The following is a 17,226-nucleotide window of genomic DNA, read 5'->3' on the forward strand; positions in this document are numbered from 1 at the left end:
GCCAGCTCTCTGCTGTGGCCAGGGAGTGCAGTGGAGGATGGCCCAGTGCTTGGGCCCTGCACCCCATGGGAGACCAGGAGAAGCACCTGGCTCCTGGCTTCGGATCAACACGGTGTGCTGGCCGCAGCGCGCCGGCCGTGGCAGCCATTGGAGGGTGAACCAATGGCAAAAAGGAAGACCTTTCTCTCTGTCTCTCTCTCTCACTGTCTACTCTGCCTGTGAAAAATAAAATAAAATAAAGGGAAAGTAAATAACAGTAAATAGTACCATGCCCATTATTTTAAGCTGTGTTAAACGTCAGTTAGCTTTATTTAGCAACCTGTATTTATTAGAAGGTTTCGTTCATTGATTTCAGAGTGATTTCCAGCCATATGTTTTCTTTAGTCAGAATTTCCCCACACCCTCTTTTTACTGGGGTATACTCAAGTCCTCTGTGGTTGACACTATCTCAGGTAGCTAAAGAATGATAAAGACTCAGTTCTTGTTGAAGGATGTTCCTTCTTTGTCTTATGACACATTTATAAGGCAGTTAAGAAGGTTCTGGAGCATTATTGCTGTGACTGTGGTGGTGATGTTGGGGTCTGTTGTCTGTCAGACACCTGGATAAATCACTTGGCCTGGCCTTGGTACCCCGTAGAGGCTACCTCTGAAGTGCTCTTTTGTCTGTGTATGACTTTAATTCTAAACACATTTGTTGCATCACGGTGATTTCAAAGTTACTGGGATATTAAACAAAAAGTAACTTTTATTTGTAATGGTATTAAAGTATTAGTAAGGTATTGAGAATATGAAGTTGACTAGAGACTTTAGAAATGAGAAGAGACAGTGCAGCTCAGTCCCTCTCCCTCACCCTCGCCCTCTCTAAATCATGTAAAACTGAATTCCAAAAGCTAATGTGGTGTAGCCAAGATGGACAGTGGCTTTATATCAAACAGACTATTCTGTTGTGTGATTTTAAAAATGCTTTTCTACAGACAGTTACGATCTTAAAGATAGAGGATGTGATAGAATACTGGCTTGAAACTGTGCTTGGAGGCCTGCACTTCTTGTTATACTTCTGTTTGGGGGACTCTTGACCAGACATCAGGACTACATCTGACTTTATGAAACGTAACAGAAGATGAGACATGGGCAGTAACGTGAGACGTCAGCAGGATGACCCAGTCTGTTTGGTTTACATAAGTCACTCAGCAGTCAGAGCTGTTTAGCGTGTTTGTCATAGAGTTATCTGTTTTTAGAAATTTTAGGTTGATGGTATTGTTTTTCAAGTTTGATTTCATGAATCATAAGAATTTATATTCTCTCAAACTTCCATATATATTATGATACATATATATTATGATTATATTTGATCCGTTTTTATTCATTGCCTTCTTTGAACAAGAACTCTAAATTTTTACCTTCACACCTAATTCTCGTTATCTTGCAGCTATTTGAATTGCTGAGATGACTGGAAAAAGTCACGTTTTCATCTTTTAGTTCCTCAGGAAACCTGTGAACCTGAAACAGGCTGAATCTTGTTGCCATTGGGTCGAGTAGAGTAGAGTAATGTATGAAGATAAATGCTGGCTTCTAGTCCATGCACAATTTTATTCAGTTGATATGCTGTGGAGTTTTTATTTGTTTAGATATTAGAAAAATTAGCTCATCTGTAGGTTTCCAGACAAGATTTTTTTATGTAATTACAGACATTGGATGAAAGTAGTCACAAGTAGCTTAAAGGACAGTACAGAAGTGGCCCGCGGAGGTTTAAAGTGGAGTGTTGAGCCTTCCTGGTGAAATCCTGACCTTCCTGAGATCTCGGTGAAACAGAAGCATGGACGTTCATAAAGGAGAGGTCAGTGCAGCGGGAAGGTCAGAGCCTCGCCAGCACTGGCAGGCTTTCCAGAAGTTGCTGGAAGACAGGAAGACGGAGTTGGCAGATTGCACTGTGAAGTGGGAGAGGCCCAGTCGGCTCGCTTGGATCTCGTGAAATCTCTGGGTTGAGGAGGGGCAGGAAGAAGCTCTAACGCTGACAAAGGGGGAGTCAGTTAAAGGTCTGTGTCTGACGCTAGGACAGCGGGCTCTCCTGCCCGTCTGACGTCAGGAAGGGAGTGACCTTGTGGGAAGAGTAGAGGTGGTGTTGCACATCTTCACCCTGCGTGGCTGAGCCTCCACTACTCTGACCCCTGGAGGGTTGCTTCCCACTTGTCACTGAGAAGCTTGCTGGTGTCCAGCAGGGCACACGCACACAGAGGGCCAAGGAGGCCAACGACGGATGAGACTTACTCTCATTACTAGGTTTGTCCGTTGTTTTCTGAAGCCATCATTCCAAATGCATGATTTTCTGTTAGGTTCTTGTCATTAGTTTTGTAGTCATGAAGTATTTGTTCCCTGTTGTACAGATCTTGACGTGGTCCAGTAGGCTCTGTCTTGTGGCATTCAGTTTTGACAGCCCTGTCCTTGGAATGTGCCATAGCCCATTTTCTCCTCTGAAGATGCTGTGATGTGTTAATAATTCTATGGAATATGATTTAGGAATAATTAGATAGCATTCACATTTCATAATATTACTTTGAATTTAAAAATAGCATAAGCTAACACCAGTATTTAGTAGTGAACATATATGCTAACTGCACATCAGATTTGTTTACTCTCTTGGGTAGTATCTTATTTGATTTTAGGAGACATAGAAGGCTGTATTGAAACATTGAGAAATGTTGATCTCATTAAGTTGGAGAGAAGAACATACTTCTTCTCTTTAAAACATGTAGTCATGTGATTGAATGTGGTATTCAGAAACATCGCAGTTAGTCCCACTCTTAATTTTTCTCATTTCCCTAAATTTTCATGGATATGCATATTGAGCTATTTTTGTATTCAATCTCAGCTAAATAAATTAGCTCAAATATGCATGACTGAAATTACTTTCTATAAAAAATTTCCAAAAGCGTTTGAAAAATATCCCAAGGGTGGCAATTCCATGATACTTCACTTTATTAAAATGCGGTGCTTGGCTTCTGGATGGATATATGATCAGAAGAACAGAATCCGAAGTGCGATGAAAATTCACCGTACAGTTGTGAAGGCCACAGTGATCCTGAATCGTGGAGTGGGACTGACCTTGCAGACAGTGGAAACTTAAAATGTAGAGTTCCCAACTTGTGTTCATTTGGGGGCTGGCTGAGAACATGGAAACACAGCTCTTCTGTTCTGAAGGTCAGTAGCACCGACGTGACTGTGCTGGAGTATGACTTGGGTTTGATTTGAATCAGTAGTTGACTCCAGTGTTTTGTACTTTGAGTGCTATCGAAATTACCTTTTCCTGTGCATAAATGACAATAATATCTGAAGAATCTTGATTAAAAGTCCTTGCATGTATGTGTTTAAAGAAATCAAGGAGGGCCTTTTTCTCCTTTTTGTCTTGTTTTGGCATTTAAAATAAGATACATAAGTCTTCGAGGTCTTGAAAAGGGCCTTTATAGATATTTTAAATACTTATTTCTATTTTGTTGCCTACAAAGTACAAAGATAGACTGTTTTTTTAAAAAATTTATTAATGCATTAGATTCTTGGGTCCATAGCAAGTGCCTGATGATTACTACAACACAGTCCTCGTCAGTCCCCCTGTTAATTGATACTAATACAAAGAAAACAGATTCACTATAACAGTTCTAAGACTATGACACTTCCCTCCCTCTTTCCCTTTCATTTTTTTTCATATTTTTTCTCTCTGTGTTAGTTTTTGACATAATATTTTCAATTTACATTATACTTAAGGACTTAATGCTCCACTATATAAAAAGTTCAACAAGTAAAAAAAGTATGAAGACCACATTGAGCAGAAATGTATACAGTATAACAATAATCAAATGAAAAGACCACTCACTTGCAGTCATTTTTAAAATAACCATAGATCCTTAAGACTGTTGCCCAGTTCCAGGTGCTCCAATGATGGAACCATTTATGTATCTTCGTAAGAAATTTGTGAGTTGAAGAAGCACAGGAGGGCATTTTAGCAAATCTGTAAGGCAAATCAATGTTTGACTGTGCCGGGATAGTTTGGGACTGCATGGTTCCTTTTTTTTTTTTTTTTTTTTTTTTTCTTTTTAAGATTTATTTATTTACTTGAAAGTCAGAGTTACACAGAAAGAGAGAAGGAGAGGCGGGGTGGGGGGTGTCTTCCATCCTCTGGTTCACTCCCCAGATGGCTGCAACATCTGGAGCTGTGCTGATCCGAAGCCAGGAGCCAGGAGCTTCCTCTGGGTCTTCCAATGGGAGTGCAGGGGCCCAAGGACTTGGGCCATCTTCTACTGCTTTCCCAGGCCATAGCAGAGAGCTGGATCGGAAGAGGAGCAGCCGGGACTCAAATCAGCACGCATATGGGATGCAGGCACCACAGGTGGCGGCCTCACCCGCTACGCCACCGCCACCATGGTGGCCCCGTGGGACTGCATGTTCTTTTCAAAATAAGTAAATTTCTCAAAATGTAAGACACCAAACTTAATAAAATAATATTGTGGTGGATTCAGGTTGGTTTTAGTTGAAACACTAGCAGCTGAAAATTTGAGGGCTCTTGTATATGTGGTTTTGTTATTTGGTCCTCTTCCATAAAAGGCGTTTAAGAGCATATATAATCATTGTGTCTAGTTAGGGTTTTTTTTTTTTTTTTTTTTTTTTTTTACAGGCAGAATTAGAGAGAGACAGAGACAAATGTCTTCCTTCCATTGGTTCACCCCCCCAATGGCTGTCACAGCCGGCACGCTGCGCTGATGAAACCAGGAGCCAGGTGCTTATCCTGGTCTCCCATGGGGTGCAGGGCCCAAGCATTTGAGCCAACCTCCACTGCCCTCCCGGGCCACAGCAGAGAGCTGGACTGGAAGAGGGGCAACCAGGACAGAACTGGCGCCCCAAATGGGACTAGAACCCAGTGTGCCGGCGCCGCAGGCGGAGGATTAGCCTAGTGAGCCCCGGCACCGGCCTGTGTCTAATTAGCTTTCAGAAAGGTTCAGGAGCTCCAGGAATTGTGTAGTGGGGTACACTGTGTACATGTGATTAAGGAACTACACGTGTGGATGGATTTGTAGAAAAGCAAACCCGAACACGTATCAACTGGGTCTCTTTTCCATTCAAAACCACCTTTTTGTACAATACAAAAAAAATAATAATAATATTTTGAGGGCCAGTGCTGCGGCTCACTAGGCTAATCCTCTGCCTGCAGCACCAGCACCCCAGGTTCTAGTCCCAGTCGGGGCGCCGGATTCTGTCCCGGTTTCCCCTCTTCCAGGCCAGCTCTCTGCTGTGGCCAGGGAGTGCAGTGGAGGATGGCCCAAGTGCTTGGGCCCTGCACCCTCATAGGAGACCAGGAAGAAGCACCTGGCTCCTGCCATCGGATCAGCGCGGTGCGCCGGCCACAGTGGCCATTGGGGGGGTGAACCAACGGCAAAGGAAGACCTTTCTCTCTGTTTCTCTCTCTCACTGTCTACTCTGCCTGTCCCAAAAAAACAAAAACAAAAACAAAACAAAACAAAAAAAAACCACACACACAATATTTTGAGGACATTCAAAAGCTTTTGTCTTACTGAGTGTTGACAGTCTTTTCTAACAATGTGTAGACTTTTCTAGTATGTGGCTGCCCCTTCCTCCTCCATGATATCATTGTAAACTAGTTTTTATGTTAAAATTTTAGTAAATTTATTTTTTCTACTTTTTGGGCACAAAATTTCTTTTATTTCACATTTCCTTGACCCTAGGTTGAATTTTTTATTGTTGTTTTACTGAAATTGATGATTTAGTAATTCTTTCAAATGATATCTGAAGGTATTAAGCTAGTCTGATTTTTATGAGCCTGAATGTGTGTTTATTTACTCTAACTTGAATGTCAATTAGTCTTGGCACAGACGCCTGTGTTTAAATAATTTTATCTTACATTTTTGAAGGTACAGATCTGTTGACTTTTATTATCTGATATTGCTGAAAATAATTCTGTTGTTAGTATGATTTTGATGCTCTTTTTTAAACATTTATTTATTTATTTGAAAGTCACAGTTACACAGAGAGAGGAGAGGCAGAGAGAGAGAGAGAGAAAAAAAAGAGAGAGAGAGGTCTTGCATCTGATGGTTCACTCCACAGATGGCCACAACGGCCAGAGCTGCGCCGATCTGAAGCCAGGAGCCAGGAGCTTCTTCCTGGTCTCCCACGTGGGTACAGGGGCCCAAGGACTTGGGGCATCTTCTACTGCTTTCCCAGGCACAGCAGAGAGATGGCTGGGAAGAGGAGCAGCCTCTTCTCTGATGATATTCTCTTATTTTCTTGTACTCTTAACATTTATTGTTTTGAATTTTTTTTTTAATTTGAAGGGACATGGAAGAGGTAAACGTGTTTTCATTTGCTATCATCATCCATTCTCTTGTAAAGTAGAATATAAAAGTGCAGATTTTGAAATAAAGAAAACTAAAAAGATGATTAAACCATTTTATTGAATTATCAGCATATCAAAAAGGTAGGAAAGTGTGCAGAAACCTTACAGTGCTGCGTTTACAGGCATGATTTAGTATTAACCTCGATTGCGACTTCGCAACCCCCACGAGCGACTGGCTGCAGAGAAGTTTCTCAGTAATGTTTATTGTTGGTAATCCTGTTTAAGGAAGACTTGCCTTAGGTGTTATTTTTGTTTCATGGTAACAAATGGGCTGTTTTGTTGTATTTATTACTAAACATTGACCCATTTTATTAAGTTAGTGTATCATTTTCTTTTTCTTTTTAAAGAGTTATTTATTTATTTGTAAGTCAGAGTTACAAAGAGAGAGGTGGGGGGTGGGGGAGACACAGAGAGAGATCTTCCATCTGCTGGTTCATTCCCCGGATGGCCTCAATGGCTGGGGCTGGGTCAGGCCACAGCCAGGGGCCAGGAGTTTCTTCCAGGTGTCCCACCTGGGTAGCAGGGACTCAGATATTTGGGCCATCTTCTGTACTTTTCCCAGGCCATTAGCAGGGGGCTGGATCGGAAGTGGAGCAGCTGGGACTCGAACCAGCACCCAGATATGGGATGCTGGCATCCCAGGCAGTGGTTGTACCCACTGTGCCACAAGGCTGGCCCCAGAATGTTACTTTCAAAAGCAGTGTGGCATGTTAGCATTTTGATTTTTGAATTTAACTTAACAGAAATTAAAGAAACCAACCTTACGCATTGTAATGAGGATTATAAAATAATTTCACTGTTTTACTCTAGGCAAGATTCAGGAAAAAGAGGTAATCAGGTGTTATATTAATAGTCATGCAAAACAATATGTAGCTAATCTGCATAAGTAAATTAACTGTCAGCTGAAATGGACATGGATTTGTTTGTGACTTCATTTTGATTAATTATATCTCAGGAAATGGATGCAGTTTAAAACTGGGCCCCAGGCTTGAATTTGGTTTATTTTTCAGAATTGTAATTTTGAACAAAGTTTGTGAATAGGTGTTTATAAAAGAATAGCTCGCGTTTATTTATGGAATAACTATTTTCTGTTTGTAATTAAAGTATTCAAAACAAGGAAGAAGTCATGAAATAACATGTTCTCTTTGTGAGGACTGGAAATTATTAGCAAATAAGTAAGATTGCTTCTGTACATATTCTGCTCTACGGAGACTTGGAAAATCTGAAAATCTGATTTCACTTTTCTGTTTTACTTTTCTCTGGTAAATACAGTTTCTACTTAGAGAAATCAGTAGCCCATGGAAATTTGTTGCCTTTCTTTTAAAAGCACACCTGCACACAAAACTGATTAAAAACATACTTTAGAAAGAACACTACCATAATGAATTACATTTCTCAGTACTATCTAATTTGCCAATATGACTGGCTTTGCTGGGAAAGAAGTTGATTATAATGTTAAAAACTATTTTTTTTAGCGGAAAAGCTGATGCAATCAGAAGTCAGAAATGAGCCCGTAGAGATGATAAATCTGCACATCTCGATATGAATACTGCTGCTTCATTTTAAGCTTCTGCTAATCTTGCCAGGGTAACACTGAGTCGTTCTTCCACGGATATTTGGGGGTTTTCTTGTTGCCAGTACTTTTGTATTTAGTAAGGCATGAGTGGTTGTAATGTATATTCTTACCACATCTTAGTGAAGGTCTTTTATTTTATTTTTTGAAGATTTATTGTGTTTATTTAAAAGGCAGAGTTACAAAAAGAAAAGGAGAGAGAAAGGGAGAGAGAGAGAATGAATCATCTGTTTGCTGGTTCAATCCCTGGATGGCTGGGGCTGGGCCCAGCCAAAGCCAGGAGCCTAGAAATCTGTCAAGGTCTCCCACCTGGGTGCAGGGGCCCAAGCACATGGGCCGTGGATCTCCACTGCTTTTCCAGGCACATTAGCAGGCAGCTTCATTCAGGTGGAGCAGCTGGGACTCCTTCCGGTGCCCATATGGAATGGTGGCGTCACAGGCGGCGGCTTAACCCGCTGATCCATAGTGCCAGCTCTAGTACTGGTCTTTTATAAAAATTCTCAGCTAAGAACCTCCAAAAATATGTTACCATTACAGAAAGTTTTGTTTTAGCACCTTCTTCAGTTGACATCTTCTGGTAATCATTGACCAAAACACCTGTCGGCAACCCGTTCTTTCTTTTAAACCCTTCTTCTCATTTTTATTTTACATTCATGTGTATATGCATAGATCTGGCTTCTTCATCCTGTCAACCAGGCTGCTTTAACTAGCTTGGCTTTTATTTTCACTTGCTAACTTAAATTATTCTTATTTCAGTCTTACCAGTGGATTCAGTGCTCCTGTTTCTGTTCTATATCTTTTAGATCTCTCTTCAGAGCCTGGTACTTTGGGCCAGCCATTCTTAATATTTTTGGCTTCAGAAATATTCTTTTCCCTTTAGTCTTATAGTAATACTAGGGTGTTTCGAAAATTTCATAGAAATACAAAATTAAAAGATGAATTTGTTTTGGTACAAAAAATTTGGGGGGGCCGGTGCTGTGGCGAAGTGGGTTAATGCCCTGGCCTGGAGCGCCGGCATCCCTTGTGAGCACCGGTTCGAGACTCGGCTGCTCTATTTCCGATCCAGCTCTCTACTGTGGCCTGGGAAAGCAGTAGAAGACGGCCCCAGTCCTTGGGCCCCTGCGCCCACGTGCGGGACCTGGAGGAAGCTCCTGGCTCCTGGCTTTGGATCGGTGCAGCTCTGGCCATTGCGGCCAATTGGGGAGTGAACCAGTGGATGGAGGACCTCTCTCTCTCTGCCTCTCCTCTCTCTGTGTAACTGTGACTTTCAAATAAATAAATAAATTTTTTTAAAAAATTTTGAAACTCATGCATAGCTTGTTGATAATGCATATTTTCCATGAATTCTTGGCCCCTCTTGTATGCATGGATTTCAAAGTGTTTTGTAATAAAATAAACTTATCTCTTAATTCCACTTTTCCATGAACATCTTGAGGTATGCTCATAGTAAACATTAAGATGTGTTTGAACTGGAGCAAACATATTGCCCAGAAAGACTGAGAGGGCTAAGTTGTATCTAGGGCGTGACCCTGTGTATGAGTGGATCTGGTATTAGACTGCCCGAACTTCAGAGCCTGTAACTGATGGCACAGGCCCCATAGTGTAACCTGTTCTAGTCCCAGCTGCCTCTGGTGGGTAGGACTCACCTGACTGCTTTTCCCGATGTGTGCCTTCTCCTTTGCTGGAGTCTGGTGATCAAAGTGCAGGACGTGGCACGAGGGAAAGCGAGGGTTTTATTTGCAGGGCAGTTCGCCTGTAATTCAGGAGAGATTCAGAATGTACTGTGGGAAGGCGCAGTGCTGTTCAGTGGTCGGTTCACTCCCTGTAGTAGTGACAGTACTCACTGCTTAGCGACACTTCAGCAGGGCAGGACGTCCCTTCACCAGACTTCGAAGCCTCCACGTTGCTGTAAGCATCACCGTCCCACTTCGCATGCAGAGGTTTGATTTCCAGCTGATGAGAGGGCGGGCGCCAACGAATGCCGTGTAAAGGACAGGGCAGGCGGGCCGGCGCCGCGGCTCACTAGGCTAATCCTCCGCCTAGCGGCGCCAGCACACCAAGTTCTAGTCCCGGTCGGGGCGCCGGATTCTGTCCCGGTTGCCCCTCTTCCAGGCCAGCTCTCTGCTGTGGCCAGGGAGTGCAGTGGAGGATGGCCCAGGTGCTTGGGCCCTGCACCCCAAGGGAGACCAGGAAAAGCACCTGGCTCCTGGCTCCTGCCTTCGGATCAGCGCGGTGCGCCGGCCGCGGCGGCCATTGGAGGGTGAACCAACGGCAAAGGAAGACCTTTCTCTCTGTCTCTCTCTCTCACTGTCCACTCTGCCTGTCAAAAAAAAAAAAAAATTAAAAAAAATTAAAAGGACAGGGCAGGCTTAGTGTGAAAACGGGAGTGTGTGTGAGCCTCCCCGTCCACAGAGCGTGCGGGCGAGTGGTCTCCTGGATGCTGGGTCTCAGCGTGCTCCGTCTCACTAATTCCTCACTTGCCCTTCTCCCCCGCCCCCATTTCCATTGAGTTGTTTGTTTCTTTACTTAGTCATTCGCAACAGTTTTTATTTTTAATGTTTCATTGATATAGAGAGAACATATTTCCTGCATTCCATAAGTACAGTTCCAGGAAGGCAGCCGCACTTCTCTCATTCCCGTTTCACCTGCCCTGCCAATTTGTCTCCCCCACGTTTCTCCATCAGCTTTTGCAAAGTCATGATTATAGTCACAAGCTTCATTCGCCACTAATCATCATATTCAACAAGTAAAACGCAGAAACGTCACAGTTCTGCAGGAATATAAACAAGGGCTAAGCTTGACAATTACATCCCAAAATGTCCATTTCATTCCTATTCTTTCTTGTATTCTATATTAACTGCCACATATCAGAGAAAGCATAAGATATTTGTCTTTTGGGGACTGGCTTATTTCACTTAGCATAACGGTTTCCAGTTGCATCCATTTTGTTGCTAAAGATGGGATTCCCTTCTTTTTATGGCTGAGTGGTATTCCACAGTGTAGACAGACCACACTTTCTTTATCCACTGTCAGTTGATGGGCATCTGGGTTGATTCCAGATCTTAGCTATTATGAATTGAGCTGCAGTAAACAAGGGGGTACAGATAACTCGTTCCTGTGCTGGTTTCATTGGGTAAACTCCCAGGAGTGGGATCACTTGGTGCATCTCTTCTCAGATCTCTGAAGACTCCCCGTCCTGTCTCCCTTAATGGTTGTACTAACTGGGAGCTTGGTGGCGGGAGATAACATTCTGTTAGATTTTGCAGAGTATCTTGGGCTTCCTGAAAAAGAGGGATCACATAAATGTAAAGTGTGGTTGGTTTTTTTATTCTAACAGCGTTTGATTTTCAAAGCACATGCGTACTCTGTATATGATATACAGTCATACAGCTTACCACAAATAAGTGCATGCCCTAAAAATGTCAGGTTCTGCCTGTGTTCAAGGTAGCTGACATTTCATTTTGTCTTCATGTGTTCATTAAAAAGAGCAGGGAAAATATTTCTTGTTAATATTATAGCTAAATTTCTGGATTCAGTCACCAGTTCAATGAATTTGACAGACTCATTCTATTCCAACAGACTGGGAGAAATTAAATGCAAACTATACAACTGATAAAGGATTAATAACCAGAATAGTAAAGAGATCAAGAAACCCAACAACAACAAAACAAACAACCTAATTAAGAAATGGGCAAAAGACTTAAACAGGCATTTTTCAAAAGAGGAAATCCAAATAGCCAACAGACACATGAAAAAATGCTCGGGATCACTAGCCTTCAGGGAAATGCAAATCAGAGCCACAATGAGGCGTCACCTCACCCTGGTTAGAACGGCTTCATACAGAAATCAGCAAGCCACAAATGCTGGCAAGGATGTGGGGAAAAAGGCACCCTGATCCACTGCTGGTGGGAGTGTAAACTGGTGCAGCCACTGTGGAAGACAGTGTGGAGATACCTCAGAGATCTGAATACAGACCTGTCATGTGACCCAGCCACCCCACTCCTGGGAATTTACCCAAGGGAAATGAAATCAGCATATGAAAAAGTTATCTGTACCCTCATGTAAGTATGCAGTCAACTAAATGTCTGTCAACTGAAGACTGGACAAAGAAATTATGGTGTATGTACACTATAGAATACTAAACAGAGGTAAAAAAAATAAATAATGAAATCCTGTCATTTGCACCAAAATGGATGAAACTGGAAAACATCATACTTAGTGAAATAAGCCAGTCCCAAAAGGACAAATACCGGAAGTTCTCCCTGATCTGTGATAACTAATAGAGCACCTGAAAGGTGATCTATAGAAGTGAAATTGACAGTTTGCGATGCAGTGACTTTGAATAGCCCTTGTCTCGACTGTTGAGGAACAGTTTTTTTTTTTTTTTCATACTATTTGTTGAGCTCTTAGCTTAATATAGAGCTAATATTATGTGTATAAAGTTAATTGAAAGTAGATCTTAGTCAAAAAATAAGAATGGGAATAGGAGAGGGAAGAGGAAGAAGGATGGGAGTGTGGGTGGGAGGGTGGGTACGGTGGGAAGAATCACTTCCTTAAGTTGTATTTATGAAATGCGTGGAGTCTGTATGCCTTAAATAAAAGGTTTCTGGGGAAAATGTTATCAAATATTTTATAGATTTTAATCTCATCTTACATGTAGTCTTAGAGAACATTGTCCATAGGTGAATTAATTTTCAGTTATTTCTGTTGATGCAACAGAAATAAATCCACTTTCTACATGAACTACTCCTGTTAAAATTTTTTAAGATTTATTTATTTTTCGAGGTAGAGACAGAGAGAGGGAGAGGTATTCCTTTAGCTGGTTCACTCCCCCAAATGACCACAACAGCCAGAGCTGAGTACATCTGGAGCCAGGAGCTTTTCCAGGTCTCCCTCCTGTCACATGAGTGCAGGGGCCCAGGACTTGGGTGATCCTCTGCTGCTTTCCCAGGTACATTAGCAGGGAGCTGGATCCGTAGTGGAGCAGCCGGGACCCAAACTGACGCCCAAATGGGCTGCTGGCACCGTAGACTGGAGCTTTAACCTGCTGTGCCACAGCGCTGACCCTCCTTTTAAACTCTGTACTACAAACCCCTTCCCATAACCTGTCAATATTTAAAGAGAGTGATGCTTACAAGAAAAGTTCCGTTTCACTGTCAGGAGGGTGGGGTTGTGTGCAAATGCCTCATTTCAAGGAACTGTGTTCCTTTGGTGTCTAAGGCCTGCTGTTTCCAGGACCAGACTTCATGGAGTGAAGTGGCGTAGTTCTTACATGTAGCCTATACTTGAAGTCATCCCTAGAATGTGTCTAATGGGAATAAAGTGTACATACTGTTACACTGTGTTGTTCAGGGAGTACTGACAGGGACAGTGTGCGTGTTCAGTGGAAGTGCAGTTTTGGGGGAATACTTTGGACCCCTGGTTGGTGGAATCCAGGGGCGCAGACCCCATGATGTGGAGGACTGACTATGGAACGTGTTCTCTGAACACAGCTGTTCTAGAGGGAAGTCTTCCTGGCAGGCGTGTCGGGAACAGCTCATTCGCTGAGAAGGCACGGGCGACCCACCAGACCTGTGACTTCCAGCCCCAGGGCGAACCGCGTTATACCGAGGCCACCACACTGCCTGGGATTGCCTCCTACGTCTCTCACATTGTACTTGATAGGTTATGTTGGCTTTTGGACTTAAGACAGTAAGTAAAATAAAACACACGGTTCAAATCTGAAAATTGGCTTAGGCTGGGTCATACTGTTATGTGGTATCTCTATTCAAGCATTTTCATGTTGCTTTTTATGATTTTTATACCATGAAACATTTTTTAATTTTAAGATTATCCTTTAAAAAAATGCAGGCTGATTCTTCTCAGGTACTGTGTCCCCCTCTTCAGCCTCGTTTCTCCGTGACTTTTCCATCAATGCCCTAGGCGGTGATTTTTGCCTGCTGTGGTGGTTCCCTGTGTGGTGAGCCCTCTTGGTTTGCTTGCTTGTCGCGGTTCAAGAAGACAGTTGAGTTCCACCCTTCCTAGAAGAGGCTGGGCTTGCCAGTGTTCTCCACCTTTTGTTAGCGGGGAAAGGGCTGGGGGAGGGAGAACTGTATACTTATGATTTCATTTCTGGGTATTTAAATCCCATCTCTAAAAACTAGATCTAATTTCTCCTCTGTCAGAAATTCAAAATGAGAAAGTAAAAGTTGTATTGTCACTCGTATTGTTATTTTCTGACGTAGTCTCAGCTTTCTAACGTAAGGTTAATAAATGGGTAGAGTTTTAAAAATCATCCTTTCAATCTTTGTATAGTGAAGAATTATATCTTTACATTTTAAGTATTGTGTTCATCATTTCTCATTTCCTGACTTCCATGTTTATTGCCAGCAAATCTTTGCCCCTCTGTTAGGGGAGAGATGTTCAGACTTGACCTGTTTGCTCTGTTTACTTGCTTAGAGGCAGAGTCAGTCTGTGCCTCAGGCCCATTCTGTGCATTAGGCGACAGTGGGTATCTGTTAAGCTGGTTTACTGGTTGCAATAATTTTAATATTTCTTAGAAAGGAAGTACCAGATGGGGCAGTTAATGCAAAAATGTGATTTCTGGGGTAGAAGAGGCAGACCTTTACAGCTGGTAATGGAGGAGATACAGACTCTTTTTAGTGGAAAGTGACTTTTCAAAAAACTGCATTTGATGTCTGCATTTAAAATACGTGAAGAATCAGGAAACAAACAAAAGAGGATAAACAGATTCAGCATTCTGATTTTTTTAAAGATTTTATTTATTTATTTGACAGGTAGAGTTACAGTGAGAGGAAGAGAGAGACAGAAAGGTCTTCCTTCCGCTGATTCACTCCCCAAATGGCCACAACGACTAGAGCTGTGCCGATCCGAAGCCAGGGGCCAGGAGCTTCTTCTGGGTCTCCCATGTGGGTGCCGGGGCCCAAGGACTTGGGCCGTCTTCCACTGCTTTCCCAGGCCATAGCAGAGAGCTGGGTGGGAAGAGGAGCAGCCAGGACTTGAACCGGCGCCCACATGGGATGCCGGCGCTGCAGGTGGAGGATTAACCTAGTACGCCCCTCAGCATTCTGATTTTTGGCAAGTGTGTGTTTAGAGCAGGTAGTGGCAGGGAAACAGAAAGAACAGGAGTCATGAGTGGGGTGCTGCTTCTTTATATCATCATTGTGGTGAGTGTTCTCGAAGGCGTTCACTTTCTGCGCCCCAGAGCCCATCCCGAATCTGGTCACTGCCGCGTAACCATGAGTGCTGTCCGTCCACCAGAGCTGCGCTGGGTCGTGCCCAGCAGTCTGGGTTCCACTCTGGAGTAGATGGGCTTCCAGGGGGGCATCTGTGTCTGGGCAGCGGCACTGGGTTCACAGCGGTGGGAGGGCCCTCTGTCTGCTTGCGAAGTTCTCATTCACAGCGTAGTCTTTGACAGCTTCCACACGTGTCTGCAGATCTTCCAGTCAGTCCCTTCCTAAATGTCTAAAACAGAAATCCTTCAGCTGCTGTTTTGTCCACCTTTAAACAATAGGGTTCCTTACAAGCATTTTATTTTTATAAATTCGCTGTTTCCCAACTTTATGATAGAAATGAGTAATTTTTCACAACTGCATGATAAGTCCTGCCGGCCTCTGAATTTTGTATTTGTCAACCCAGATCTGACTTGAAAGTGCAGATTGCTTGTAGTCACTTTGGAGTCAAGCATATTTAACCTTTCTCGTGTTGTGTTCCAGCCGTCTGCAGAACAGTCTATGTCTTAATCCCTGTCCTCTATCGATGATTTTTGAGGCAGCCACCTGTGACCTATAATCGAAAAGCGATATGTTTGCTGGATGCTCTCCCCAATCTGTCATCTCTCCCCACCCAGCACAGAAAATGCTTTTGAAACTTCTATTTTCCAGCCCTGTGAAATCATTCTGTAAAGTAATTTTAAGCTCAAAATGATTACTGAGAACTTCTTACCAGGATATTAAAGTTTGTTTTCTTAACTTTGCCAAGGTCACAGAACTCATTAATATCAGTGACTAGACTAGACAGGGTTTAGCCTCTAATCACGAACAGATACAAACATTGAACCACATTGTGAAGCTTTGTTACGCTATGAGTCATTCCAGGCAAAGACCCCATATAACAAGCAAAAGTGGAGTAGTGCAGTTATAATGTGTATGATCCAGACCTTTGCCTTTTCAATTCTTTGTGTAGAGAAACTGGAGTTTTAAAGCTGATACTCAAGTACAGTTTTACAGATTTCATAGGAATACATGACTCATTAAAATAAAATACTTGGAACTAACCATAGTACCGTGCAAAGTAAAGCCCTTACTATTAAACTACGGAAAAGTGATAACACTTGGTGACACGATTACTTTTGAAAGTATTAATCTTAAAATTGCATTTGTTTTATTTTAACGAAGTTTACATGCTGTGTCATTACTAGTGTTTTTAAAATTGATAAAATATGAGCTGCTAAGTGCTGTGTCTTACCCAGAAGGGGCCATCTAGCCGTCTCTGCACCTGTCACCACCTGTCCCCTAGAGCCATGTGGCTGGACGGCAGCGAAGACGGTCAGGAATTTCAGCCTTGAGGTGAGCACTTGCTCTGTACTCAGGAGACTGATTTCACTCATTCCACTTAGGTAGCGGCAGTGGTGAGCGTGGCGAGGAGGATGGTGGCTCAGTAGTTCGCTTTGGTAAATGGAACTAATTATTCGAGACATTTGTCTATGATAAGGTTTGGCAGACTGTCTTCTATTAAGGGCCAAACAGTAAATATTTTAAACATGCAGCCTACCCAGCCCTGCTGTTGTTAACATAGGAGCAGCCACAGACAGTACGTAAATGGTTGAGTGTGGCTGTGTCCAGTAAACCTGTGTTCACAGAAGCTGATGGCTGGTCGGCTTTGGCCTACAGGCTGTGGCTTACCAGCTCCTGGTCTGCAGTCACTCGGCTTCATACCTCCTCTCACCGCTGCGCTGGGGTACTTTGCAAGGTCACTGGCATTCTCCTTGTCATTGACTCTGTAATAAAAACTCAGCAGTCCTCATTGTGTGTGGGTCCTTGGACGTCCCAGTCGCTCGTTCATTCTTAGAGCTCTGCCCCGTCCAGCCCTCAAGGCAGTCCCTGAAGTGCTGGTGTGCTCTAGGGGTTTACTCCTGTCCTGACCGGTTCTCCTCCGGCGGCACTGTGTCCCTGTAGCATGAATTCCTGCCTGCTTCCTCCTGTCCCCGGCACTCTCAGGTACTCATCTGTGATGTGGGTCTCTGCTCGTCTCC

At 43.1% G+C, this 17,226-nt stretch overlaps 1 protein-coding gene across 8 annotated transcripts in view; it reads left to right on the forward strand.

Moving 5' to 3' along the window:
• COMMD10 (COMM domain containing 10) overlaps window positions 1–17,226 on the forward strand; it is a 213,293-nt gene that overhangs the window by 178,017 nt on the left and 18,050 nt on the right. For 4 of the 8 annotated variants that reach the window (XR_016235080.1, XR_016235082.1, XR_001793066.4 and 1 more), the window contains one exon: window positions 16,444–16,540. The exons of the other annotated variants lie outside the window; for them this stretch is intronic. The gene's annotated coding sequence lies outside the window, so the exon portion shown is untranslated. The remainder of the gene's footprint in view (window positions 1–16,443; window positions 16,541–17,226) is intronic. 8 annotated transcript variants of the gene reach the window in all.

This window comes from Oryctolagus cuniculus, chromosome 6 (genome assembly GCF_051225735.1).
Source record: "Oryctolagus cuniculus isolate XC-2025 breed Fujian yellow rabbit chromosome 6, ASM5122573v1, whole genome shotgun sequence".
NCBI classification, from domain to species: Eukaryota; Metazoa; Chordata; class Mammalia; order Lagomorpha; family Leporidae; genus Oryctolagus; species Oryctolagus cuniculus.